The sequence below is a fragment of the Bos taurus genome, chromosome 19 (genome assembly GCF_002263795.3).
Source record: "Bos taurus isolate L1 Dominette 01449 registration number 42190680 breed Hereford chromosome 19, ARS-UCD2.0, whole genome shotgun sequence".
Classification (NCBI taxonomy): domain Eukaryota; kingdom Metazoa; phylum Chordata; class Mammalia; order Artiodactyla; family Bovidae; genus Bos; species Bos taurus.
Window position 1 is genome coordinate 25454742 of NC_037346.1, and position 26754 is coordinate 25481495.

The 26754-nt window shown below is 43.0% G+C and overlaps 1 long non-coding RNA gene across 1 annotated transcript; it reads left to right on the plus strand.

The window, feature by feature from the left end:
• The first annotated feature begins 7938 nt into the window (after positions 1-7938).
• LOC112442628 (uncharacterized) lies at positions 7939-26665 on the plus strand. Its single transcript, XR_009491616.1, has 2 exons — positions 7939-8088; positions 26418-26665. It is a non-coding gene; the product is annotated as an uncharacterized lncRNA (long non-coding RNA).
• Positions 26666-26754: the final 89 nt, after the last annotated feature.

Sequence of the window (26754 nt, forward strand, 5' to 3'; positions counted from 1 at the left end):
GCCCTGGGCTGAGTTCTGACCGCAATTCCAGAGTGAGCTCTGGCACCAGCCCAAAACTGAGGTCTGAACACTAGTCCCAGAATAGCTTGGATCTTTGCACAGTCAGCGCTGTGAGCCAGTGGTAGCCAATCCTGGCCCCTCCATCATCATACGCATATGCCGACATCACAGGGAAGTCCGTCAGGACATGAGTCCATGTCTTGCACTCACAAGGCTCAGGACCTTTCACAGGTGGAGAAAAGATGACTGAAGCTCTTTCAAAGCATAAGTGCTGTGGCTCAAACATGTGAGAGGAGGCCTGGAGAAGATGAAGAAAGTGAGCCTTTTACCAAACACCAGCTGGACCTGCCACTTGCCCAGCAACTGTCCCTTTGAAGATGGCCTGACCTCCTCTAACCTCCCCCTTGCTGTGAACCTAATATGTGTATCCTCCCAAATTCAGATGTTGAAATTCTCCTTCCCAATGTGATGTATATTGGAGGTGGAACCTCTTTTTTTGTTTTTCAAAGAATAAGTAATTTTTAATATTTATTCATTTGTCTGTACTGGGTCCTTGTTGCAGCATGTGAGATCTCTCGTTGTGGCATGTGAACTCTTAGTTGTGGCATGCAGGATCTAGTTCCCTTCTTAGGGTTTGAACCTGGGGCCCCTGCATCACGGGCATGGAGTCCTAGCCACTGGACCACCAGTGAAGTCCTGGGAGGTGGGACCTTTGATAGGTGATTAGAGTTAGATGAGGTCATAAGGGTGGGGCCCCCCAGGTTGGGATTAGTGCTATTCTAAGAAGAGGAAGAGACACCAGAGCTCGCTCTCCTATCACCACATGAGGACACAGCATATAAGCAGCCATCTGCAAACCAGGAAGAGGATTCTTACCAGACAAAATCTATAGGGACCTGGATTTGGGACCTCCCAACCTCCAGAGCCATGAGAAATAAATGTTGTTTCAGCCACTGGTCTCTATGGCATTTTTGTTACAGCTATCCAAATGGCAGACTAAGATCACTCCCTCACCCCTTCTTGGCTGCAGGGCTCTTTGTTTGGCTTAGCTCACCAGGCGCTGCCTCTGGGAAGCCATAAAAAAGTGATGTTGATGATGATAATGATGAAGGCCATTACTCACTATATGCCAGGCACTGGTTTCCATGTTTTGCTGATGTGATTTCATAGAACTCGTACAAACAACTCCGTAGGGTCCATGCTCTTGTTTGTCTGACAGAGGAGTTCAGTGACTCACGGTGGCCCAGGAAAGATGCAAACCTAGGCCTTTCTGATTTTACAGAGGATGATTTAATCCCCACACTGCTGCCCAAGCAGAGAAATGATGCGGTCATATCTACAGTTTGGAAGGTCATCTGGGCTGCAGACACTCATGTGGGGTGGATTTGAGAGGGAGAGTGTGGAAGCTGGGAGGATGCCCCAGAGTCCTGCCTTCTGTAGAGGCAGCATTGAATCCTGAGGGAGGGGCCAAGGATCCAGCTCCCCCGCCTTCAGGTCTGAACACATCCCAGGATATGGCGGCTTTTTTTCAAGAGAAAAGTCTATGAGACCTGAGAGGTGGCCATAACCTCCAGGCCCAGGTCCTTCCTGGCCAGTGGGCATCTCTGGTCAGCCTGGCTAGCCTTGACCAGCCTGTTTCTACTTTATCTAATTCCCAATAAGCCTGGCTCTGGGCTACGCTGTCCAGACAGAACACATAATTATGTATTGATTTCCTTCCAAAGATGCAATGGCCTTGAGTTAACGCGGCACTTCTGTGGTCCTGCATAAACATGATCTGAAGAGCAAAGGGGTTTGATTTTGGGGGGAAGTCAGAGGATTTTGACTCTGGCGTGGGGAAGGGAGGGCCTGTCATGACACTGGAAAGAGGAAACCATCACTGGGCATCAGAGGAGGGGCAGGCTGGTCTCTGGGGGGATTCAGAGATTACTGGAGGCTGGGCAAGTGGCTGGGTTGGTCATGGGGGTGGGGAACAGAACCATGGGGGTGGTTTGTCAACGTTTATCATTGGGAAAGTGAGTACAGATTCTGTGTGTCAGTTTGTCCATCTTTGTCTCCCTCCCCCAGCAGTGCAGTTGCCCACAAATTCCCCCTGGTGATTAAGTTTCATGGTGCTTTGCCAGATGGCATATTCTCCCACTCTCCTGGTCCTCCAGTGGCTGTCAGAAATACAGGCCAAGCACTCTTGCCTCAAAATTACATTAAGGAGTTTAATTAACAGAAATGACTCCATAACCCATAGATCACACTCTCAATGCATGTGCTATATGCAGATACATGGAAGCTCTCGGCTGGCTCCCTTGCCTCTGGGGACCCAGTCACGTCACCCACCACTATCAAATCAAGCTGTTATGTTCCCTTGTTCCTCAGGAGAAACCTTGGCAGCATGGGGGCACCAGCCTTAAACAGGAAATCTTGCACTATCTCCCTCCTGCAAACCCTCTCCCCTGAGGCACCAAATTTGTTCCCCCTTAGAGTCCAATATGATGATTTCCCTGGTGGCTCAGACAATAAAAGCATCTGCCTACAATGAGGGAGACCTGGGTTCGATCCCTGAGTTGGGAAGATCCCCTGGAGAAGGAAATGGCAACCCACTCCAGTTTTCTTGCCTGGAAAATCCCATGGACAGAGGAGCCTGGCAGGGTACAGTCCATGGAGTCACAAAGAGTCGGACATGACTGAGCAACTTCACTTCGGAGTCCAATAAAAGTAAGTTCCACGGTGTCAGCTCTAGATGTTGGATCTGGGCAATCAACTGCTGGTTCATCACCTTCCAGGCCTCAGGAAGGCGGGTACAAGCCACATGAGTATAGGGGCTGCTCAACTGCCTTCCCCCAAAGAGGCAGCATCCCTGGGTCTTTCCTGATTCTGATGTGGGCAGAAAACACAGAAACATTTACATCAAGATCTGCTGGAAGCTGTACCTGCTTTGGTCACCTCATCTTAGGCACCTTTCTGTTTTCTTCCTTTCTCTCCAGAACCTCACTAGCGGTCCTCCTGGGTGTTGCTTTGCCTCTGACAGTGCACCAGGAGCCTCTCCATAGAGTGCATTTTTGGCCCATAGCCCTGTTGTAATAGCCCGTAGTCTGATGGTTCTCAACCAGCAGTACAGTCTCCAGGGGACACATCAAACTCTAGAGCGCAGTTTTGGTTGGATAAAAGATGAAGGAGGTAGAGAGTTGTCCTGCAATGTTCTCAACAGTTGTCTCTTGTCCTGATGGACTTCACGTTCCAGCTGGACATTCCTGAAGGTGCCAGACTTGTTCACATGTATCTGAATCTAGAACATGAGGACTTTTTTGCTGAACTTTTAATTTGCAGTGAATTGTCCAAGAATACAACTGTAGTGTCAAACAAGGGAATTTTGTTTCTTGTTTTGGTAATGAACATTACCAACATTCACCATTTTGGAAATTTTGTTCATCATTTTGAAAATCATTACTACGGTAATGATGCTCATAATATCTGAGTCACCGACGTAACACTCCCGTGTGCCTCTGCGTGTGTATGTGTGCATGTAAACATACGAGGCTGCTTACTTCATTATGTCTTCTAGGACAATTATGCCCAGCATTTACATATCAAGTGCATATTGTTTTATTATAATTTATTTCCTTTCACACACATCCGGAATACTATGGGTACTGAATTATTTTGAGTTTTAAAAACTTTGAGATTGGTTCTGTTTTATCTGTTTTCATTCTAAAGATAGTAAAGGGTAGATTGTTGATGGCCACAAAATCCTGCATCCAAGTATGCGTGTCCTTTGCAATGGGACTCTGCCACTCTTCCTGTTCACAGGAGAAGTCTGTTTCCTCGTCTCTGGGAATCTGGGGTGGCCCTGAGACTGGCTTTGATCAACAGATTATGTAGAAGGGATATTATATAACTTTCAAGGCTAGATCTTAAGTTGCTTTGCATTGTCTGGTGTCAGCCTCTTGGAATACCATCCAGAGACCACTAGGCCAGGTGTGGCTTTCCACAGTATGAACTGAGGTGCACTCAGTTCAGTTCAGTTCAGTTGCTCAGTCATGTCCGACTCTTTGCAACCCCATGAATCGCAGCACTCCAGGCCACCCTGTCCATCACCATCTCCCGGAGTTCACTCAGACCCACATCCATCGAGTCGGTGATGCCATCCAGCCATCTCATCCTCTGTCGTCCCCTTCTCCTCCTGCCCCCAATCCCTCCCAGCATCAGAGTCTTTTCCAATGAGTCAACTCTTCGCGTGAAGTGGCCAAAGTACTGGAGTTTCAGCTTTAGCATCATTCCTTCCAAAGAAATCCCAGGGCTGATCTCCTTCAGAATGGACTGGTTGGATCTCCTTGCAGTCCAAGGGACTCTCAAGAGTCTTCTCCAACACCACAGTTCAAAAGCACCAATTCTTCAGCGCTCTAGCTGACAGCTAATACAACTGCCAGAGATGAACAAAGCCATCATGGGAAAAAATTCAGAATCCAGAGTCTCTACAACATAGTATGTAATGACCAGCAGAAAATTAAAATTTGCTGGATACAAAGACACATAAAATGTGACCAATAGTCAAAAGAAAAAACAGTTAATAGAAACAAACTTCAAAATGACCCAGATGTAGGAAGTAGTTGACAGGTCTTTAGAAAAGAAACTATGAAAATATACAAAGATTTAATCATAATGAGCAGATAGGAGAAAGGAGATTAAAAAAAAACAAAAAACACCAAGAACCAAATGGAAATTCCAGAATTGAAAACTAAAATATCTGAAGTGAAAAATTTATTAATGGGTTTAATTACAAACTGGAGATGCCAGAAGAAAGAGTGAGTGAAGCAGAAGGTGGATCAAAAGAAATTACCCAATCTGAAGAACATAGAAAAAAATTAATTGAAATAAAATTGAACATGGTCTCAATGACCTATAAGACAATATCAAATGGCTGATTGTATGTGTAATTGGAGTCCTATAAGGACGAAAGAGAGAAGATCAGTCAGAAAAAAAAAGTATGGAAAAAACAATGTTGGAAATTTTGTGGAAACATAAACTTACAGATCCAGGAAACTTAGCTAACCCCACAGCTGGATAAATCTAAAGGAAACTGCTACCTACGCACATTATCGTCAAACTACTGAGAACCAAAGAAAGGAAAAAAACTTGAAATCAGAGACAAAAACTTCTTTACATCCTGGGGAACAATGATACAAATGAGAGCAGACTTCTCATCAAAAACAATGGGGATCATATGACGATGGAATGCAACTTTAAAGTCAACTCGAAATTCTTTATTCAGTAAAAAATACCCTATTTATGTAAAAAAAAAAAAAACGAAGGCAATAGAAAGTCATTTTCAGCTAAACCAAAGATGAGCAGACCTGCATTTCACAAGATGTTAAAGGAAGTTTTTCAAATGAAGGGAAATGGCACCAGATGGAAACTCAGATATAAAAGAAAGGATGAAGAGCACTGATGATGGTGAAATGTCAGTAAATGTAAAAAGGCAATACTTTTTCCTTTTTTGTTGTTTTTAAAAGACAAGTGACTGCTTCAAGGGAAAAGTTTAGCATTATATCATGGGGTTTGTAATGTACAAAAATGGAAAAAAAAAAAAAAAGAAAATGGTGCAAGAGATGGGTAAATATAATTTTGTTGTTGTAAGGTGCTTACACTGAAAAATATTTTGGGTACCCCAGGTTTGCTGGTGTCCTAGTCTTGAGTGATGGGGACAAGCACAGGGCAGGCAGCCCCATCTCTAGGGGGAGATGGAGGAGAGGGCAGGGGGCCAGAAAGCCCCTAGAGAAAATGTTCTGCTCAGGACCGAGGTGTTCCTTGGCTTTAGGGTAGACATTTGGGGTCACTAAGATGAAAAGACTGCATAAGCTTTTCTCTGCATGAGCACAGAGAAGAGCTAAAACTCTTGAACTTTTAGAGCTACAGGGAAACTTTGAGATGAAAATCTCCCTTCCTTACATCTTACAGATGGAGAACCTGAGGCCGGGAATGATGAATCACTTTTTTGTGAAGGATTGGCTAGGTAGTAACTGTGTTCATGATTTGAACCCTTGTCTTCAGGTCCTGAACTCTGCTCTCTTCCCCACGCTACTTCCCTAAGCCTCTCCAGGTCCTCCCAGGAAGGCTGACCTCCTGGCCAGGTACTCTAGAATCATTTTTGGATCCTCATAAGAGAGACTACAGGACTGCTGCTGCTGCTAAGTTGCTTCAGTCGTGTGCGACTCTGTGCGATCCCATAAACGGCAGCCCACCAGGCTTCCCTGGGATACTCCAGGCAAGAACACTGGAGTGGGTTGCCATTTCCTTCTCCAGTGCATGAAAGTGAAAAGTGAAAGTGAAGTCAGTCAGTCGTGTCTGACTCTAGCGACCCCATGGACTGCAGCCTACCAGGCTCCTCCATCCATGGGATTTTCCATGCAAGAGTACTGGAGTGGGGTGCCATTGCCAGGACTATTACTCACTTAATACCTAGAGAGCAAACAACGTGGTACCACTGACTGGAGGAAAGCATTCCCCAGGACTCCCAGTACAACTAAGAACCCAGCACACAGCCTTTATCTTGTTTCCATCAGCATAACCTGCTAGGAAGAGAACATCAAGGCTTCTCCCTGGCATCTTATCAACAATAGGATCGGTCAGGTCAGTGGGGTGTGGGGAACCGTGGTGTGAACACTCAGCGTGGATGGGAGGATGCTGTTACCGTGGCTACAGCTCAGCTAGCTGCCAATCCTATCAGCAGAGGAGAAGCTTTGCTGTTCAGAAGGGGAAAATACTCCAGGTCTGTTTCACACTGAGGCAGGGCATCTTCCCAGCCTGCTTTACTCCCTGGAGGTGAGGGAGGGAGCGGCAACCCCCCAGGCTGGGCCCAATTTGTTCCCCACTTGTAGCCTTAGGAAGGCAAGGGGGGACACTTAAAGCCATATAGAGATTCCACTGGGCTTTTGTCTCTACTTCTGGAAGTGTCTCTCATCGTAAGCAACACATATTGCATATTAAATGTGGATTTTTTCTTACTGTAAATAACTTTAAAGGACATTTACAATTTTGCTTCTGAAATGATTGGGTCACAAGTAACTAATTTAGTATTGGTTATGGAAAAATCCCATGGACAGAAGAGCCTGGTGGGCTACGATCCATGGGGTCGCAGAGTCGGACACGACTGAAGCAGCTGAGCACGCATGCCCTAGCTTTCTCAGACAGTCTCCTGAATACTGGGCATTCTTGCAAGGTAACTAAAACCAATCTACACATTGTTTTCAAATGTAAGGAAACCTTTTACACATCAAAATATTTATTTGTTTGTTTGCGGCATGCCAGATCTTTTAGTTTTGGCATACGAGCTCTTAGTTGCAGCATGTGGGATCTAGTTCCTTGACCAGGGATTGAACTCAGGCCCCCTTCTTTGGGAGCATGGAGTTTTAGCCACTGGATCCCCCAGGGAAGTCCCTCCTTTTACACATTCTAAATGTAGCCATTAATGAAGTCACTCTCCAAGTTCTGTCCTATAAACTTTAAGCATTCAACTAAATTTGTGTTTTCAGTTTTCTTTTCATATTTTGGAACCAATAATTCTTTTCCAGGCCTTAAGGATTTTCACAGGCTCTAGGCTCTCCTCTATCACACCTAGTGGATAAGAGGACCTCATCTCAGTTCTGCCCCTTGTTAGCCAGTCACTCTGGGGAGGAGGGCCTGGCCCCTTCTGAGCCTTCTTTTCCTCAGTGGGTCTTTGAGGAGCAGAGTGAAGCAGACACTGCATCCTCTGTTCTGGGATGCCCTTTTGGGAATAGGCTGGATAGCAGGTAGAGCCAATCCAGGTGAGTCTAGAACTTTGGCATACGGAACCTGGGGGGCCAGATTCCTCCTACTTGGCAGGTGAGGGGTTAATCAGGCTGGAATCTGAGTCCAAACTGGGGCCTCCGTTGCCTGAGCAACAGGTGCCTGCTCTGTGCTGTGACTCAGATGGATGTGGGCTTTGTGAGTGGGCTCCAGCCCCCCAGGACTTCCTGCCTGTGACGCTGGCTCCTGATTCAGGCAAGCAGCCTGAGTCACTGCTGGAACTTCTCCCGCCTCCTCCAGCCCATCATGGGACCTGCCTCCCCCTCCTAGGTGCTGGGACTGTGGGAAAGGACTCTGAGCACAGCAGCCCTGGGATGAAGGATGGGAACACACCCTTCCTGGCTTTTGGGGGTGTGCAGGATGCAACCCTCACTGCTTACCCCCTCACCACAGATCTAGGAATCCCTACCACCCAACACTCTGCACCCAGTGGTCAGAACTTCTCACCACTTCTCCAACATCTGTTTTCCTGTCCCTGTGCTGTTGTTTATTCCATTTCCTCCTGCTTTATTCATCTGGGGTCCCGCTGTTGACCATGCCCCCTTCCTTGGCAAGACATCCTTTTTCTCTTGGCCACTATACCTCCACGCTCATCCCTCTGTCTCAGGCCTTATCTCCTGTCTTGTTTGAATTTTGGCCAGTCCTGCCTTATCTGGGAAGAGCTCTCTAGGAACATTTTGGGCCACAGACAGTGGGATGTGTTGCTCTTTGTGCGTGCATGCTAGGTTGCTTCAGTTGTGTCCGATTCTTTGCAACCCTGGACTGTAGCCTGCCAGGTTCCTGTGCTGTTTACCCAAATTCACTTTCCTCTTTTTCCTGGCCACACAGATGGACTACATTTCCCAGCTTCCTTTGCAGTGGCATTGCCCTTATGATTGATTGTTCTAACCACTGGAATGTGACAGCAGATAACCTTGCACTTTCTGGACTAAGATTGTTTTTTCTTTTCTTTTCTTCTTTTTGGCCACACCACATGGCTTGTGGGGTTAGTTCTCTGACCATGGATTGAACCCAGGTCCTCAGCAGTGAGAGTGTTGAGTCCTAAACATGGGACCATCTGGGAAGTCCCAAGACTTTCTTTTCTTATGTTATAAAGGTATAATTTACGTATAATGAAATGCACCCTTTACAAGTGTGCCATTTGATGGGTGGATGTCCCCGATACCAGATGGATGTAGACCATCACCACCACCACAATCAAGTTATAAAACAGTTCCATCATCCCAAGGGTTTTCTTGTGAGCCTTTGCAGTAGACCCTCCTCCCACCCCAAACACAGATATCACAGATCTGCTTTCTTAGATCTTAGGTGCCATTTAGAGTGGTTTGCATAGTTTAAGATGTCATATAAATGCAAATCACACAACATGAAATATCTGGCCGGCTACTTTTGCTTAGGATAATGTTTTGAAATCCATCTATGTTGTTGTATGTAGCGGTCGTTTTTGTTTGTTTGTTTTATCTTTTTGCTGAGTAGGATTCCATTATATGAATCTGCCATAGTCCCATTAATTTTAAGCATCCTGGTAGGTGGTCATGGTAGTTTTAATTTGTATTTCCTTGATGACTAAAGCTGTCAAGCATCCTTTTGATGTACTTCTTTGTTGTTTGTATATCTCCTTTTGTGAATGCTTTAAAAACATTTCCTCATTTAAAAATGTCTTCTTATGATTGAGTTCTAGAAGGTCTTTATAGAGTCGGGATGCAAACCCTTTGTCAGATGTATGGATTACAAAAATGATCTTTCTGTGGCTTGTCTTTTCATTTTGTTAATAGTACCTTTTGAAAGGAGAAAATTTTCATTTTAATGCAGACCAATTAATTGGTTTGTCAATTTTTTTTTTTTGATGATTTGTTCTTTCAGTATCTTATTTAAGAAATCTTTGTCCCAAGTCACTGGACGAAAAACTTAAAAAAATAGATGTATCTTTCCTCCCTCCTCTTCCTCTTCCTCTGGCTAGAAGCAGATAAAAACAAGGACCTCAGGGGATGGAGAGGCTGTAAGATGAAAGGAGTTGGGGATCTAATCACTGCATCAAGGAGAGTCCCCAGCCAGGAAGGACCACCTGCCTGGGACTGGTCACAGAAGGCAGAAAGGAGTGCCTGCTGTGTTTACACCACTAACATTGTGGGTCTGTTTGTTATGGTAGGTCGGCCTGCCTGGAACTTATATCTCTCCAGTTGTGCAGATAGAGTTCTTAGCCTAGGAATCCCCAGCAGCGTTACTGCCAATGATGACAGGACCACCACCACTAATCACTCCTCTCTGTTCCTAAACGTCCCCACTGACCTTCTCCAAAGAGAGCATATGGTGAACTCAGAGGAAGATTTGCACACATCTTCACTGAAGTGTTAAGGTGTGGTACCTAAATTGCACTGAGCTGAGGTGAGGACAGATGGGGTGCTGTGTTCCCCCAACCCCTTGTGAACCCAAAGTAGAGAAGTTATGACTTTCAGCCAACCTGTTATCCTCTTCCTCACTATCTGATCCCCCATTCCCACTGGTTTGCCTTTTGAGTCTGTATGAATGCCCATTGCCTTTAATCTCTGGGAACTGTCTTCCAACTCTGCCTTCTGTGCTGTTATCAAGTCTCAGGTTGGGTCGAGTCTTACTCCCCATTGGATAGGGTGTTATTGTATCAAGTGTTCTTATCAGGTCTGCCTTTAGTTTCTTTTATGTTTTACTTTATTCATTTGAAGTTGTATTTATTAAGCTATAGGACAGAAACAAAATAACAATCTATAGACTATATGTAAGCTATAAAAACTATTGATACAATGAACACTGTGTATCACCACCCAATATAGGGAAAAAAGATTACAAATACCTTTGAAGTTCCCTCTTTGCCCTTATCACTTCCCATCCCCTCCCTTCCCTCCTAGGGATGATAACTATCCTGAATTTTATGTTTATCATTCTCCAGCATTTGTTTACAATTTCTCCACATTTTTAAACATTTTTGGCTGCACCTTGCAGCATGTGGGACCTTAGTTCCTCGACCAGGGATCGAACCTGTGCTCCCTGCATTGGAAGGCGGAATCTCAACCTCTGGACTGCCAGCAAAGCCCAGCTTGTGTCTTTAAATTGTAATATATGGTTAACACTTTCATCAGTAATGTGTGAGCTTAATGAGGAATAATTTACATATCCTAAAATCCACTTATTGTGATGGTATGGTTCAATGATTTTTGGGGGTAAATTTGTAAAGTTGTGCAGCCATCACCACTCTCATTTTAGAATATTTCCCTCTCTCCAAAAAAGATTCCTATGGCCCTTTTGCTGTCATTAAAAAAGAATACACTCTAGTGGGTATGAAATGTATCTCATTGTGGTTTTAATTTGCATTTCCTAATGAATATTGATATTGAGCATTTTTCATGTCAGTGACTATTCATCTGTCTTCTTTTGTGCAATGTCTTTTCAAGTCTTTGGCCCATTTTTAAAGTTGCATTACTTGTCTTTTTGTTATTGATTAGTAGGATTCCTTATAAATTCTTCACATGAGCCCCTGGTTAGAGATATGTATCATGAATATTTTTCTGTTTGTAACCTGTTTATTCATTTGGTTAGTAGCATATTCTGATAAGCAGAAATTTTGGTTTGCTTGACTTGTTAATTTTTCTCTCATGATACAGCGAAAGCTGTACTTCTGACACTTCTGGTTAACAAATGTGTGAGCCACCTCCCACCCCCACCCCCGCCGAGTAATTCTCTGTGACATCAGTTGGTGTCCTATAATTTAACTAAGTTCTGACACTGTCTACCTGGAGATAATGCCAGGTTCTACAGGGTAAGGGTTCAGTCCTCCAGGACTTCCCTGCCCAACTTCAGATGCCAGTCGGAAGCCCAGGTTGTCCCGTGTGCTTCTGATGACTCTATCAACTGGAAGTTTCCATGACCTCCTTCTTTAATTAATTTTAATGAATTAATTTGCTAGAGCAGCTCAGGAAAACAGTTTACTTACTAGATTACAGGTTTGTTAAATAAAAAAAATACAACTTGGGAACGGCCAGATGGAAGAGATACACAGAGCAAGATATGTGGGAAGGGGTGCAAGCTTCCATGTTCCCTCCAGCATCACTCCTCTGGCACCTCCGAATGTTCATCAACCCAGAAAACTCCCAGGATCTTGTACCTTGGGGATTCTTATAAAGGTTTCATCAAGTATGCATGACCAATCATTAACTCAATTTCCAGACCCTCTCTGGAGAATGCAGGTTGGACCGAAAGTTCTACGCTTCTGACCATGGCTTGGTCTTTTGGGTGACCAGCCCCCATCCAGCAGTCCACCAGGAGTCACCTCATTAGAACAAAAGACATTCCTATGGCCTAAATTCCAAGGAATTTAGGAACTCTGAGCAGGAAGCAGACACTTATAAGTGTATATTTTTTATTGTCTCACACTTTGTCTACCCAAGTCTCAAAGATGTCATATACAGTGGGGTAGGAGTTGAATTCTTTTTGTTTTCATATGGATATTCAGACTTTCCTCTATGGAGTTGACTTGTTCAAAGATTAATTGACCATACATGTGGGTTTATTTTTTTTGGATGTCCTATTCTGCTGTATTCACCTATTAGTTTATTCTTGTACCAAAACCATACTGAATTGATTACTGTTGCTTAATAGAAAGTCTTGAAATTAGTTTATAGCTCCCAACTTTGTTCTTTTTCAGTGCTATTTTGGTTCTTCTAGGTATCTTGAATTGTCATATAAGTTTTACAATCAACTCATCCGTTTCTTCAAAACTCCTCTCGGAATTTAGGCTTGTGAGCTATAGATCAATTTACAGAGAGCTGACATCTTAATAACGTCAAATTGTCCAATCCATGAACACTGTATATCTTTACATTTATTTAGATCCTTAATTTCTCTCCCTGGTGGCTCAGCTGGTAAAGAATCCACCTGCAACGTGCAAGACCTGGGTTTGATCCCTAGATTGCGAAGATCCCCTGGAGAAGAGAACAGCTACTTACTCCAGATTTCTGGCCTGGAGAAGTCCATGCAGAAGTCCACGGGGTTGCAAACAGTCGACTGAGCAACTTTCACTTTTAATTTCTCTCAGCAGTCTTTTGTGGTTTTCTGTGTAGTGGTTGCACCTTGATCATTAGATTCATTCCTAGGTATTTGCTTCTATTAATTCTATTGCAAATGATATTTAAAAAGTTTTCTTTTTCCATTTTTTGTTGCTAGTACATATAACAATAATTGACTTCTTATAATGTGATATTACATGCTGCAAAGCCAAGAAGCTCAGTTATTCTAGTATTTTTTTTTTGTAGATTCTATGTATAAACACAGTTTTCCTGAATAATGGCAGTGTTCCTTCTTAATTTTCAATATTTATTATTTTTATTTATTTTCCTTTCCTATTACAGCATCTAAAGTTTCCAGTACAATGTTGAAGATAATTATCTAATAATTTTGCTATTGATCTTATAGGAAAAACATTTAATGTTTCGCTATTAGATACAATGTTGTTATCCTTAGGTATTTAAAAAAATGCCTTTCTTAAGGCTTAAGGAAATTTAATCTTAAGTCATTAAGGAATTTCTTGAAGACATTCTTTCATTATTTCCTTTTAAAAAACATAATGGGTGTTGAACTTTGTCTAACGCTTTTTGTGAATCATATAGCATGTGATTTCCACGTATATGAGCAGTTGTGAATTACATTTTTTCCTTTATTATGTTAATTTTGTGAATTTCATTGATTTTTTCATTAATTTCATTGACTTTTTTCAAAAATTTTAACTTGACTTTTTTTCCAGACATTTTCCAAATGTTAATTAACCTGGCATTCCTATGATAAACACTACTTGGTTGTTATGTGTTTTTATATTTTATATGTAATATATATTTTACCAGTATATTTAATATTTCTGTAAGGATTTTATTCTCCCCAGTCATGAAAAGTATTTTTCATGGTTGGTGATCTATAGAAATCTGTAGAAATTCTTTTTTTAAAATAATACCTTTGCCAATTTTTGGTGTTAGAACTATTCTGGCTTTGGGAATTTGCTCAATATTGTTATTATTTCTTTCTTAAATGTTTGATAAAATTCATTGGTAAATCAATTTGGACTTGGAATTTCTTTGTGGGAAACTTTTGATATGTTATACTTTATTTATAACTTTATTTTATTTTAAACTTTATTTATATAGTAAACTTTATTTAGTATGTAAAAGGTTTTTTAGACTTATGCTTTCATATTATGTTAGTTTTTGGTGAGTATATTTTTCAAGAAGTTTATCTATTTCACCTGTCAATTTATTGGCATAATGTTGTTCATAATATTCCCTATTGTTCTTTTAATACATATAGAATCTGTGGTGATTCTGTGTCCTTTCTTTAATTCTTGATATTGTTAAGATGTGTTTTCTCTCCTCTTTTTTTATTAGTCTTCTCTGGGAGGCTATAAATTTTATTAACCTTTCTCAAGAAACAACTTTGGCTCTGCTTATTTTTACTATTGTTTTACCCAATTTTTATATAATTGGTTTTCTTTCTTCTTATTATTTCCTGTTTTCTGCTTACATTGAGTTTCATTTGGTCTTCTTTTTTTGCTCTATAGAAGATGAGATCATTGATTTAATGCCTTTTTTCTTTATTAGTATAGGCATTTAAAGGTCTGACCTTTCTTTTAACCTCTGCTTTCGCTCTGTCCCCCAAATTCTGATGAGTTTTGCTTTCATTATCATTCAGTTTGAAATATTTTCCAATTTCCCTTGTTATTTTTTCATTGACCTTTGGGTTATTTAAAAGTGTTTTGCTTAATTTACATTTGGTGATTTTCTAGATGGCTTACTGTTATTACTTTTAAATTCAATTTCATCACATCAGAGAATAAGCATAGGCTTTCAATCTTAAAAAAAAATATTTGAGACGTGCTTTATGACCAAGTATGTGGCCTGTCTCAGTGAATATTTCTTGTATACTTGAAAAGAATGTGAATTCTGTTTTTAGACAGAGTGATCTCTAAATGTCAGTGAGGTCAAGTTGGTGGATGTGTGCGTGTGTGCTCAGTCACTTCAGTCGTGTCTGATTCTTTGTGACCCCATGGACTGTAGCCCGCCGGGCTCCTCTGTCCATGGAATTTTCCAGGCAAGAATACTGGAGTGGGTTGCCATACCCTCTTTCAGGTGATCTTCCCAACCCAGGGATCCAGCCCGTGTCTTCTGCATCTCCTGCATTGCGGGTGGAGTCTCCACCGTTGAGCCACCGAGGAAGCCTCAAGTTGGTGGACGCTGTGCTGTACTTAGTCGCTCAGTCACGTCTGACTCTGCGACCCTATGGACTACAGCCTGCCAGGCTCCTCTGCCCCTGGGGATTCTGCAGGCAAAAATACTGGAGTGGTTGCCATGCCTGCCTCCAGGGGATCTTCCCAACCCAGGGATTGAACCCAGGTCTCCCTCATTGCAGGCAGATTCTTTACTGACTGAGCCACCAGGAAGCCCAAGAATACTGGAGTGGGTAGCTTATCTCTTCTCCAGGGGATTTTCCCGACCTAGGAATTGCACTGGGGTTTCCTGCATTGCAGTAGATTCTTTACCATGAGCCACCAGGGAAGCCTCAAGTTAGTGGATAGTACTGATCAAATCTGTATTCTTACATGTATAATGAGTGAGGATAGATTAGGACATGCTCTGTTTTGGTGGGATTCACTGATGATTTATTTGCAGGGAACTGAGTTTTGGTGTAAACACTCTTATTCAAGATTCATATATGTCACAATTTAAGAGTTGATCTAAACCAGCAGATGAAGAGAGTGAGCCTTGGCTAAGATTGCTTAGTTTGTTTAATTCACTTACTTGCTACAGACCCACTGTATGTCTATCCTATCTCTGGGGATCTCAAGGAGAGAGGGTAAGCTTTCATCAGGAGGCAAAGTATTACCCTTATTGCCCTGTGATTAAGCAAGTGCAGCTCCCATTTCATTTAGAGCTGAGCATGCTCAATGAGGCAGGGTCCACTCCAGTGGCTGAGATGAGGGACTTGATTGCCTTGGCACTGAGCATGCTCAGTGGGCAATTCACCTGGGGACTGAGCATGCTCAGTGGGCAGTGATCTGTTCACCTCTAATAGTTGATGTTCTGTGTGGTTGTTGGAATCCAGGAGTTGTTAAAATTCTGATGCCACACAATGGCAGAGTTTAGCATTATCAGCACCAAGCGTTGATTGTTCAGATGGGGAAACTAAAGACCAAAGAAGGACAGGGAGTTGGTGAAGGCCATACCATAAGTTGGTGCCAATGCAGGAATAAGTATTCAGGTCTCCTGTTTCCTCTCCAGGGCATGGCCTATTAGACTATTTCAGCCATGGGCTGGAACCTGAGAGAGTCCACCGTGGCTGACTTCTTGCTGCTGCTAAGTCACTTCAGTCGTGTCCGACTCTGTGTGACCCCAGAGACGGCAGCCCACCAGGCTCCCCCGTCCCTGGGATTCTCCAGGCAAGAACACTGGAGTGGGTTGCCATTTCCTTCTCCAATGCATGAAAGTGAAAAGTGAAAGTGAAGTCACTCAGTCATGTCTGACTCTTTGCGACCCCATGGACTGCAGCCTACCAGGCTCCTCCGTCCACGGGATTTTCCAGGCAAGAGTACTGGAGTGGGGTGCCATTGCCTTCTCCGGCGGCTGACTTCTTAAGGGTATTTAAACAGATGCAGTTTTCCTTTGGCTTCTTATTTGAGGAAACCTTCTCTCTTTTTTTCCCAACATCCCTGTGAGAAGAGCAGGTGGGAGGAGAAGGGAATAGCCATGGCCATCTCGCTGTCTCTTGGCTGTGCTGGAACCCCCATGAATTGTTTCCTCTTGGGACTGGTTTATTCAGGGCCAAGGTCACAGTTTGGGAATGGGAGCAGAGGGGAGTGCTGCCCAGAGATTTGTGGCTTAATTGCCCTGAGTGATTGAGAAGGTAAGGATGAGCAGGAAACCCTTTAGGGGGAACGGGTAATTGTTTGTGTACAGAACTCATATTGCGCTTGTTACAACATGTTTGCAAGCTGTCATGTATCGGTGGTGAGCGTGCACACGTGCATGTTTTAGTTATAGCAATTTATGCATCCTATCTCTCAATCTGTCGGAAAGTGGTGTTGCCACGAGGGCCTGATGGTTTGTTTTTTCTGCTTAAGCAAAACGTAAATTATCTGGCCCATTAATATCTGGATGCTTTAATCTGTTATTAGAGGAGAAAAGTTAAAATCCTGCACCAAGATGAATGTTTGCTTTTAAGGTGATTAATAATGTGCAGCTTCTAGCACATTCATCACTCTGTCAGTGGCCTCAGTTGGGAAAGAAGGAAGGAAACAGACCAGGAATATTGTGGGTCTGCTGCTCAGTGCCTCACCCCAATGACCCTTGCTATCATCTCCCTTCCTCCGGAACCTTCACTGGCTCCCTACTGTCTTTGCTGTAAAAGCCAAACTTCCAGCTCTTAGTGATGGCTCCGTCCTATCTGCCTTCCTGGAGCACCTTCCGTGTGCCCAGCCCTGCTCTGTGGGGGAGACAGGAGAAGACAGGGAGGTACCTCTGCTCTCAAAGAATTTTCTGGGCATTAACAGAGACAGTAGCAGCTCACGGAGAGGAATCAGTGTCCTCAAGACAGAGTGAAGGAGTTTGGTGTTAAATTGGTGGGAATGGACAGCAAGGGCTGTCAGAGCCAAGAGAGGGAGAAATCGATGTGCTGGGCTGGATGGTCATGGAATGCTTCCTGGAGGGGGTGGGCTACACCTGGGCCTTGGGAAATGAGAAACCTGTGGATAATCACAATGAAAGATACTGGTTATTAGGTACCAACACCTCACCTGTTGTGTTGTTCTCAGACTCATCGTACTGGATGGACTTAGCATGACCAGGACCACCAGGTATCTGGGGGAAATCTAGAGACAAAAAAAGAGGGAGGCAAATAAAGTCATGATAAATGTATAATGCCACCCCCTCTACTACCATCATCCTTTAGTGGAGTAAGTGTCTCTTATTTTTAATCTGCCTAAGACTTATCCTCTCTGGGGAACTCTCTTCCTCCTTCCCGCAGTAGTTCTGGTGGAACTGTCAATCCCAGTGTTTCCTGTACAACTCTGCCCACAGGGATTGGTTCAGAGGGAGGGCATGTGACTCAAGCAGGACCAATCAGATTTTTTCTATATGGGATGGTCAGATAAAATATAGGATGCTCAATGAACTTTGAACTTCACATGAAAAACAAGTAATTCTTGTAAAATAAGTATGTCACTAATAGTGCGTGAGGCACATTTACACTAGAAAACTGCTTATTGTTGATCTGAAATTCATTCATTGGGCATTCTGTAATTTAAAAAACGTCTGGCCACCTTACTTCTGTGGAATTTGCTCTGGTACTGGGGGCAGTAGGGTCTCTCTTTTAGAGATTGAGTTTATATGTGACTTCCCATATCACCTTCTCTAATTGGATCTCCACATTTTTCTCTCTAATATTTAGTTCCTTTTTGGTGCTTACCACACTCTCCAGTTCTTGAATGAAATTTTTTGTATATAGGTTTAATATCTATGTCAGGGGTCCCGGAAATAACGTGAACTCCACAAGGCAAAGGTCCTATCCAAGTGGACTCCAACTGTCCATCAACATTTATTTGTGAGGATTCTTGAGTCTTCATTTGATAAGTTTCTCCAGAGAGGCTATCTATTTGCTTTGACAGTGCCTAAAATCATTCCTTGAGGTTTTTGAGACCTCACAGGTAGTATAATTTTTTTTATTTTTTAGGTAGTGTAAATTTGAATGTCAAAGTTGTGGAAGAAGTAGCTTGTGTTTATAAGAAATTTTTTCCCTTTAACCAGTGCCAGGGTCAAGAGAGATGAGTTTCCTGGCTGTCTCTTTGTGGAAATCCTGCCTTATTTCTTATTCACTTTCTGAGTGTGTAGCCCTTTGGGATCTCGGCTTTAAGTAGGGATTTCAAATCAGAACTCCTGCCTTGGGCTGTGCTTGGGTTTTATCTCCCATGCCCTCCAACCTCCTGTGGGCTTCAGTGAAGAACTTCAAAGTCCCTGGGGTTTAGCAGAAACCTTCAGGGAGAAAGCCGACTTTAACACTCATTTTCTTTCCAGACTTCTTATTTCCCTTTGTTTTAGGGCTTTGTAGATTTCTTACTTTTGTGCCAGTTCAGTAATGCATTTAAATAGATTAAAAAAAATTATTCCACCATTTAGTAGTTTCTACTCGGGAGAGTCCTTCACGGAAATCAGATCGGTGCTGCCGTTGGAAACAAACCATCAGGTTATTCGTTATCAACTCAAGTTAATTTCTGATTAAAACCACTGTGTGTGCGTATGTGTGTGTGCCCAGTGAGTCCTGTCTGACTATTTGCGACCCCATGGTACTATTCCCACCAGGCTCCTCTGTCCCTGGAATTTTCCAGGCAAGAATACTGGAGTGAGTTGCCATTTCCTTCTCCAGGATCTTCCCGACCCAGGGATTGAACTCATGTCTCTTGGGTCTGTTGCATTGGCAGGCAGATTGTTACCACCAGGGCCATTTGGGAAGCTACCATGAGCTTTGTCAATCCTGGTGTCCTATTTCTTCCCCCTCTTTAGTGAAGAGAGGGGCTTGGTAGTGCCAACACATGAGTGTGGGGTGGGGATACCTGGTCCCGATCTCCTTTCCACAGGGGAACATGGTCCACCTGAATGACCACGGAGCCATCCGTCAGGTCGCAAGGCAGTTTCAGGTCTGGTGACTCTTGTCTGTAGTGTTGTATCTCTCTAGGGGCTGTACCAGCGGCCCCCCCACCCCAGGGCCTGGAGTTACAGAGAAGCACTCATTCCCACCGGGCAGAGGGTGGACAGTAGGAGTTCAGTCTGGGGGTCCTTGTCTAGTGACTCATACAGGGCCTGGCTCTGATCACCTGGATTCTAGGGAATGGCAGGGATGAGGACAATCTTGGCTGTGGGCCTGCAGCTGAGCTGAGGCTTTGAGAGCTTAGGGCTTGACGTAAGGGCCCGGGAACCTGGTGAGTGAGTGAGTCTGGGGGTCAGAGAGTCCAGCCTGTGGCCTGGGGCAATGGAGGGGAGGACGTGTTCTGAAGGATCAGATGTTGCTGGTTCAGAAAGTGAGCACAGACCCTGTAGTAACTGAGGATCTTCATAGACTAGGGGAGGAGGCTCCTTCTATCGTTCTCTGGGTCTCTGTGAAGGTGGACCCAGGATTCAAACTTTGGGTGGTGTCATTCTCCCCATCCCCGTTCCTTCTCTCCCTTTCTCTCTGTCCTTCCCTTGCTACCTTCCTTTAGCTTAAAACATCCATTAAGTTTTTACTTACTTAAAAACAGTGCTCATTTTTCTTTCTTTTTTTTTTTTATAAAAGTGATATATGTTCATTATAGAAAACTTAGAAAATGTAGAAAAGTACAAGGAAGTAATTATTGTTTACCCCGACTATTATTTATAACTATTATTTATATTTTGCTGTATATATTTATATCTTTACCACATATAACTAATACATACATAGTTTAATAATTTCTATTGTAAAATGTAAATTTATGTTATAAAATTGGATGATAGTCTATGGCATTATTTTATAGACTGTTTTTTCCCCATTTGATTTATTATGAAATATTGTATTTCTCCAAGTGTTCTTTGAAAAGATTATTTCGAACGGCTCATGTGTAAATGGAATGTGTATTTCGAATGGTTCCTTTGTGTAGATGGAATATCAGGTATTAATCAAATATTCTGCATTTGAATGCTTTCTAAATTTTTCAGCCTTGCAAATAATTCCTTGAGGGACCCCCTTGTACATAAATTTTTATGTGTAGCTCTGATTTTTTTCCCTATGCATATATTGCTGTGAGTGGAGTTGCCACTTAATTTTTTGAGAACACACAATGTCGTTCTACAATCATATGATATATATTTATATGTACATATGTCACATCAAATGCCGAGCAATACTGTGTTCTGCAGAATTGTGCACTAAAAATGACATGACTTCTGGGAAAACCATGGTTAAGGCAGATCACTCAAGATTTATGCTACGTTGTAACTGCAACACTAATAAACAATAACAATCCTAATAAAAAATGCTATTTAAAAATTAATTAAGTATCCAATAAATAGGGCTACAATCGCGTTGCTCAAAAAGTTGCTGGCTGGAAAGGGGTGTAAGGAAGGATAGGGGATGATGAATTACCGTGACAAGGACAAAATGTATCAAGACGCAGAATTATCATGTAATAAGCACTTTCAAAGAGCAACAAGCAGCCAGATCCAGCCATGAGGAAGAGCACGGTTGAGTGGCCATGAACTACATCCCACTAGGGCTTCCTGAGCTCAGCTGTGAGAGCATCCTTTTGGGTTCAGCTGCTGGTTCTTGGTGGCTTAAAACATAACCTTTTGGGAGGAAATGCATACGAGTCAATGCAACCTCTGGCTTCTATTCACATCCTTACTTTTGCTGCCAGTTGCATCTGACCTCATTCTCATTGCAGAAGCAGAGGCTGCAGCTAACGGTCTGGATTGTGAAACTGCAGCCCAGAAAGGCTGCACAATTGACATCCACTGTTGGTGTGGAGAAGTCCTTAACTGTAGTCTACACAACACTGAGTATTTGGATCTTTTTACATTTTTGCCAATTTGATAGATTAGACTTGGGATCTCATTTTAAAATGTGCATTTTTTAATTACTGGAGAAATGGACTATTTTCATGTGTTCCCTAGCCAATTATATGTCCTCTGTGAATTGTGAGGGCCTGTCTGATGCCTGTTTCTCTATCAGAGTGTTTGTATTTTTCTTATTGATCTTTCTTTATATATGAAGGCTATTAATCCTTTTTCTGTCATGATGTTGTCAAATATTTTTCTCAGCTTGTCATTTGCTTTTCAGTTTTGTTTATGATTCTTTTGAGGTACAGAAGTTTGAAAATGTTGTCATGAAATCTAAAGCTCTCTTCTTTTACTGTTTTTCCCATTGCTTTATGCTTGGAAGCTTCTTCCCTGTTCAGCAATCAGTTAAATATTTATGAATATTCTCTTCCAGACTTTTATTCTTTGCCAGTTTCTTTTTTTCTATTTCATTTTAAAAATTAGGCTTGGATTTATTCTGTGGGTTAGTGTGATGTGATGATCTAATAATTTCTCCCATATCCCAGTTATCCCCAATATTTAAAAATTGTATGTATCCCTGTAAATAAGCTTCTCATATTTCCCATAGTATATATTAATCTCTTCTTGTTACCAATTAGGCCCATTTAAGGTTGACATATCCTATTTCACTAATCTGTAAGCCAGTGCTTTCCCTATTTTAGTTATTATAGATTTATATACTTTAAAAATACATATTTAATTTGTTATTTATTTATTTGGCTGCATTGGGTCTTAGTTGAGGCATGTAGGATCTTTAGTTGTGGGGTGCAGGATTTAGTTCCCTGACCAGAGGTGGAACCTGGGCTGCCTGCCTTGGGAACGCAGAGTCTCAGCCAGTGGACCATCAGGGAAGTCCCAGATTTACATACTTTAGGTATGTAAATATCTCAGAGTGCAGTCTCTCCTTCCTCTTTTTTACCCAAAGTTTTCTTAGCTAAGAATTTCACTGGTTTCTTCTTCCAGACAAGCTTAAATTTATTCATTGGGAAATGTTATTAGGGTTGTGTTAAACCAGGAGTCATCACTTTTTTTTTTTCTTTTTGGTAATGGGCCAAATACAAGACATTTTAGATTTTTGTGGGCTACATGTAGTCTATAGTTCTTCCTCCTTCTTTTTACATTTTTTTCACAGATGTAAAATATAAAAACCACAGTTTAAGGGCTGTAGAAAAACAAGCTGTGGGCTGGATTTGGCCTGCAAGCTGTAGTTTGCCGAGTCCTAATTTAAACCAATTGAATGGTCTTTCTAGGGCTGCTGTAACAAAGTACCAGGAACAGGGTGGCTTAAACCAACAGAAATTTATCGTCCTACTGTTCTAGATGTTAGAAGTCTGAAATTAGAGTATCAGCAGGCCTGTGCTCCCTCTAAAACCTATATGGGAATCAGTCCTTCTTTGCTTCTTCCTGGCTTCTGGTGGTTTGCGGGCAATCTTCGGTGTTCCTTAGCTTGCAGCTGCATGACTCCAGCCTCTGCCTCTGTTGTCACGTGGTGTCCTTCCATCTGTCTCTGTTTTCACAGGGCTGTCTTCTTATAAGGACACTAGTCTTATTGGATTAGAGACCCACCTTACTCCAGTGTAATCTCATCTTGACTAATTATATCTTCAACATCCCTATTTCCAAATAAGGTCATATTCTGAGGTTCTGAAGTTAAAACTTCACCATATCTTTTTAGGCAAGATACAATTCAACCCATAACATAAATAAATAAATTTGGGATGAGTACAAGTTGAATAGAGTAGAAATAGAGAGTGCCAGATCTAACCACTCAACCACTAGGGAGCATCAAATAGACTAGAAATAGATATCTTCTCAATATTGAATATTTCCATCCAAGATTATATAATGTGTTCTATGTTAATTATTTTTGTAACATCAAATCATCCTTGCAAACCTGGTTTATCCCTATATATTCATCAGTATAATTTTAAATTTGTCTTGCCACTATTTTCATAGGAATTTATATCTACCTTCCTAAGCAAGCTCAGTCTTTAGTTTTCTTTCTTTTTTGCTATGTTAAGTGTTATCGAGACCATGCTTCCTCTGTAGAATGAATAACTTCGTTTTCCATATTTGTCTACATGGTGAGAATAGTTTATATAGAATGGGAAGTAATGCTTTCGGGAAAGTGTGAAAGACTTCACCAGTAAAACCACCAGATCCTCTGGCCTTTTTTGGCAGATAATACTTTGACAGCTCTACAATCCCTACATGGCTACTTCTCCTTCTCAAAGCAGACATATTCAGAGCTGAGTCATTAGAACACCAGACTCAGAGCTCTAAAAATGCACTCCTGCACCTGGATATACAAAAGGTGCACAGGTACTTGACCCTGAACTCGGAGCATGGCTTTGAGATCAAGCTGATGGGCTCTGATGTGGGCAGTCCCCCGTCACAGAGTAAGTTTGTTGATGCAAGGTATCAGGAGTTCACCTGCGAGTGCATTAGCCCGACTGTTGCTGACCCAGATATATCTATATACATTGGAGCAAGTGTGCAGTGATCAGAGGGAGCATGGATGGGAAATGGAATGTGTCATACTCTGCCAATGGGTGGTACTTCTAGCAATCACTGAAGCAGCAAAGTGGGGTCAAGGGCTGCAGACCCTAGCTACCCTCTTTGGCTTCAATAGGAACCTGCCAACTCAGGCATCCATCTTTCCAGTCCAGCCCAGCACACCCAGGGCTTGCCTGTTTCGACACCAGTCCTCACCATGTTCCCACGTCCTCCGCAAGGCATGGACTGCACCTGCTCCCGTTGGGTGCCCACAGGCGATTGTGTGCGGAACAGCCCATCAGAATATCGGATTTCTGGCCACTCTTTGGAGCTGCTGCAATCCAATATGTTTCCCCATATGTTTGAACCTTTCTGAAATTCTTCCATCTGTTTCTGGGAAACGTGAAGGAATTTAATGATCTTTTCTGGGGTTATTAAACCGACAGCTGTTGTCATTAATAGAGGACATTCTTTACTGCAGCGAACAAACGCTAGTCATAACTTTAGCCTGTCGTATACGCTCTCGGTTAATGACTAGAGCGTTTGTCTCAAGACTGGGGTTATGAACATGGGGAGGGGGGGTTCTGTTGCCAGCTTTGAAGATGATTCATCTTCAGAGTGTGAATGCCCTCACTTCTTTTCTGTACTCTAGGCAGCTTTTGAGGCAAAATGTATAACTGGCAAAAAACAAAATCCGATCCGCCGCCAGCCGTTGGCTTGCTTTGAAAATGAAGGAGCTCAAGTGCTGAAAAGGAAAGATTACATTTTACTGTGTGTTTCAAATTATGGTTCATTTTCTAGTAGAATGGTGGAGGCAGAGAAAAACCAACTTTTATAGTTTGAATTGAAGGTTAGCTACACTGTCATACATTGGGAGCTGGGAAACAGGACTGGGCACACACAGAATGACAACAGGGAGGAAAGGGATCTGCCTTCTGCCTGACCCTGGGGTGGAATGGGCTTTGCTGACCAGTAGCCTTAAGGGTTGATCTTTGGGGTTCAGCTAGCCTCACAGGGCCTGGTAGCAGAGGGATGGAGGAATTTATGATCTCACCAGGTAAGATGCCAGAGGTGGTAGGTGGAGTAGGGAGGTGATGTCGTGTCAGGGTACAGCCATCCCAGCTGACCCTGTCTAGATCTTCCAGGTTCTCCAGGAGGGGTCTTGGAAGAGCTGGGGCTGACAAAACCATGTTTAGGTCCCGAGAAGCTGGGTTATAAATGGGTAGTGATCAGAGAAGGAACCAAGAAGACCACCTCTACCAACAGGCACTTGGCAGTGGACCTGGCCCAGATCCTCCTCCCTGCCCTCCTCCAGCTGCCATTCAGGTCCATCGAGAGCCCATAGTGGAGGTGGGGGCTCAGTGGTTGGCTCTGGATCTTGGATTAGTTCAATGGGGAGGCTCTGACGTCTGTGACAGGAGATCTGAACAGGTCAGGAGAGTGAACCTGCTTTACTGCCTGATGCCTGAGGTTTCCGCTTGCTCATGGAATGAGGAACCAAACCCACAGCAGGAAGCTGAGAGGGCCCAGCAGTCAGGAGTCAGGGAGACAAGGTGGGGAAGGAAGGGGGCAGTGGCCACCATAGGGTCACTGCTGCTCTCCTTCTCTAGTGATAGAGGGTTTCCTCTGATACCTCATTCATCCACCCATTCAAAACCCTGAACGGAGTACTTCCGTGGACTGACATTTTGCTCAGCCCTGGGAATATCAAGAGCCTGAGGCCTGCCCCCAGGAGCCTGCAGTCTAACGGGGAGACAGACATTCAGACCACATGGCGCCATTGTGTGGTGGCTGCTGGGTAGGGGCACATGCAGGATGAAGTGAGGCATGGAGAAGAGGTGTTAATTAACCCCTGTTTTGGTGGATCAGGGAAGGCTTCCTGGAGGAGGCAACATCTCAGCCGGGTACAAGAGGACAAACAATCCATCCTGCCCACAGGGCGTGGGGGAAAGTTTTGCACAAAAAAGGCAGCAGCAAAAAATCCCCACAGTGAGCGAGACACTAGAGCAGGAATGTCAGGTGTGAGTTGGGAGCAGCCAGAGATGAGGCTGTGTGGGAACCAGATTCTTGGGTGGGCTTTATAACTCGACCTCACCTGACTTTCTAGGCTTGCAGCTTACAATAATGTTTATAATTTGCTGTGATTTTCCTGTTGGCTTTACCCTCTGCCCTATATGCCAATTAGAATATAAAAATCTAGCAAAGTGTACATAAAAGAGATGTGGGTATTTGCTTGTGAACTGGCTGCTCTGCTTAGAGATTTAACAACTTCACAGTGTCTCCATATCTTATGGGTGGGGGGAGAAAGAAAAAAACCATCTCTTGGCATGGTTGCCTTTGTTACCATCAGGCCCTCTCCAGGATCAATCCTTTAGGGGCGACTTCTCTGCAGGAAGGGGTCTATCCTGTGAAATTTCATGTCTCATCTTTTCCCAGAGTGCTGGACACAAAGATGGCCTCAAAATGTTTCTCTCTCTCTCTTGATTCCAGATGATGATGTGCCAACCATTTGTCACTGGGCAGAAGCTGGTACCTGGATGTTTCTGGTTGGAGGATTCAGACAGCAGCATTCCCTGCCTCCCACAACCCACTACAGGCTCCTTTGTAATCTCTGAATTTGCACGTGGGCGTAGAGGTGCCTCTTGAGAAAATCCGCCCCCGCCCCAGATTTCACATGAAGAAGTCGCCGGAGTTGGGAGGGATTTAGAGACATCAAATAAAATATTTCTCAGATTCAAGCAATGCTTGAATCCCCTTTTAAAATGGAAATATTTTCAAAGAACCCTTCCCCCACTTTTGTTGAGTCAAGTAATTTCTATCATAATGT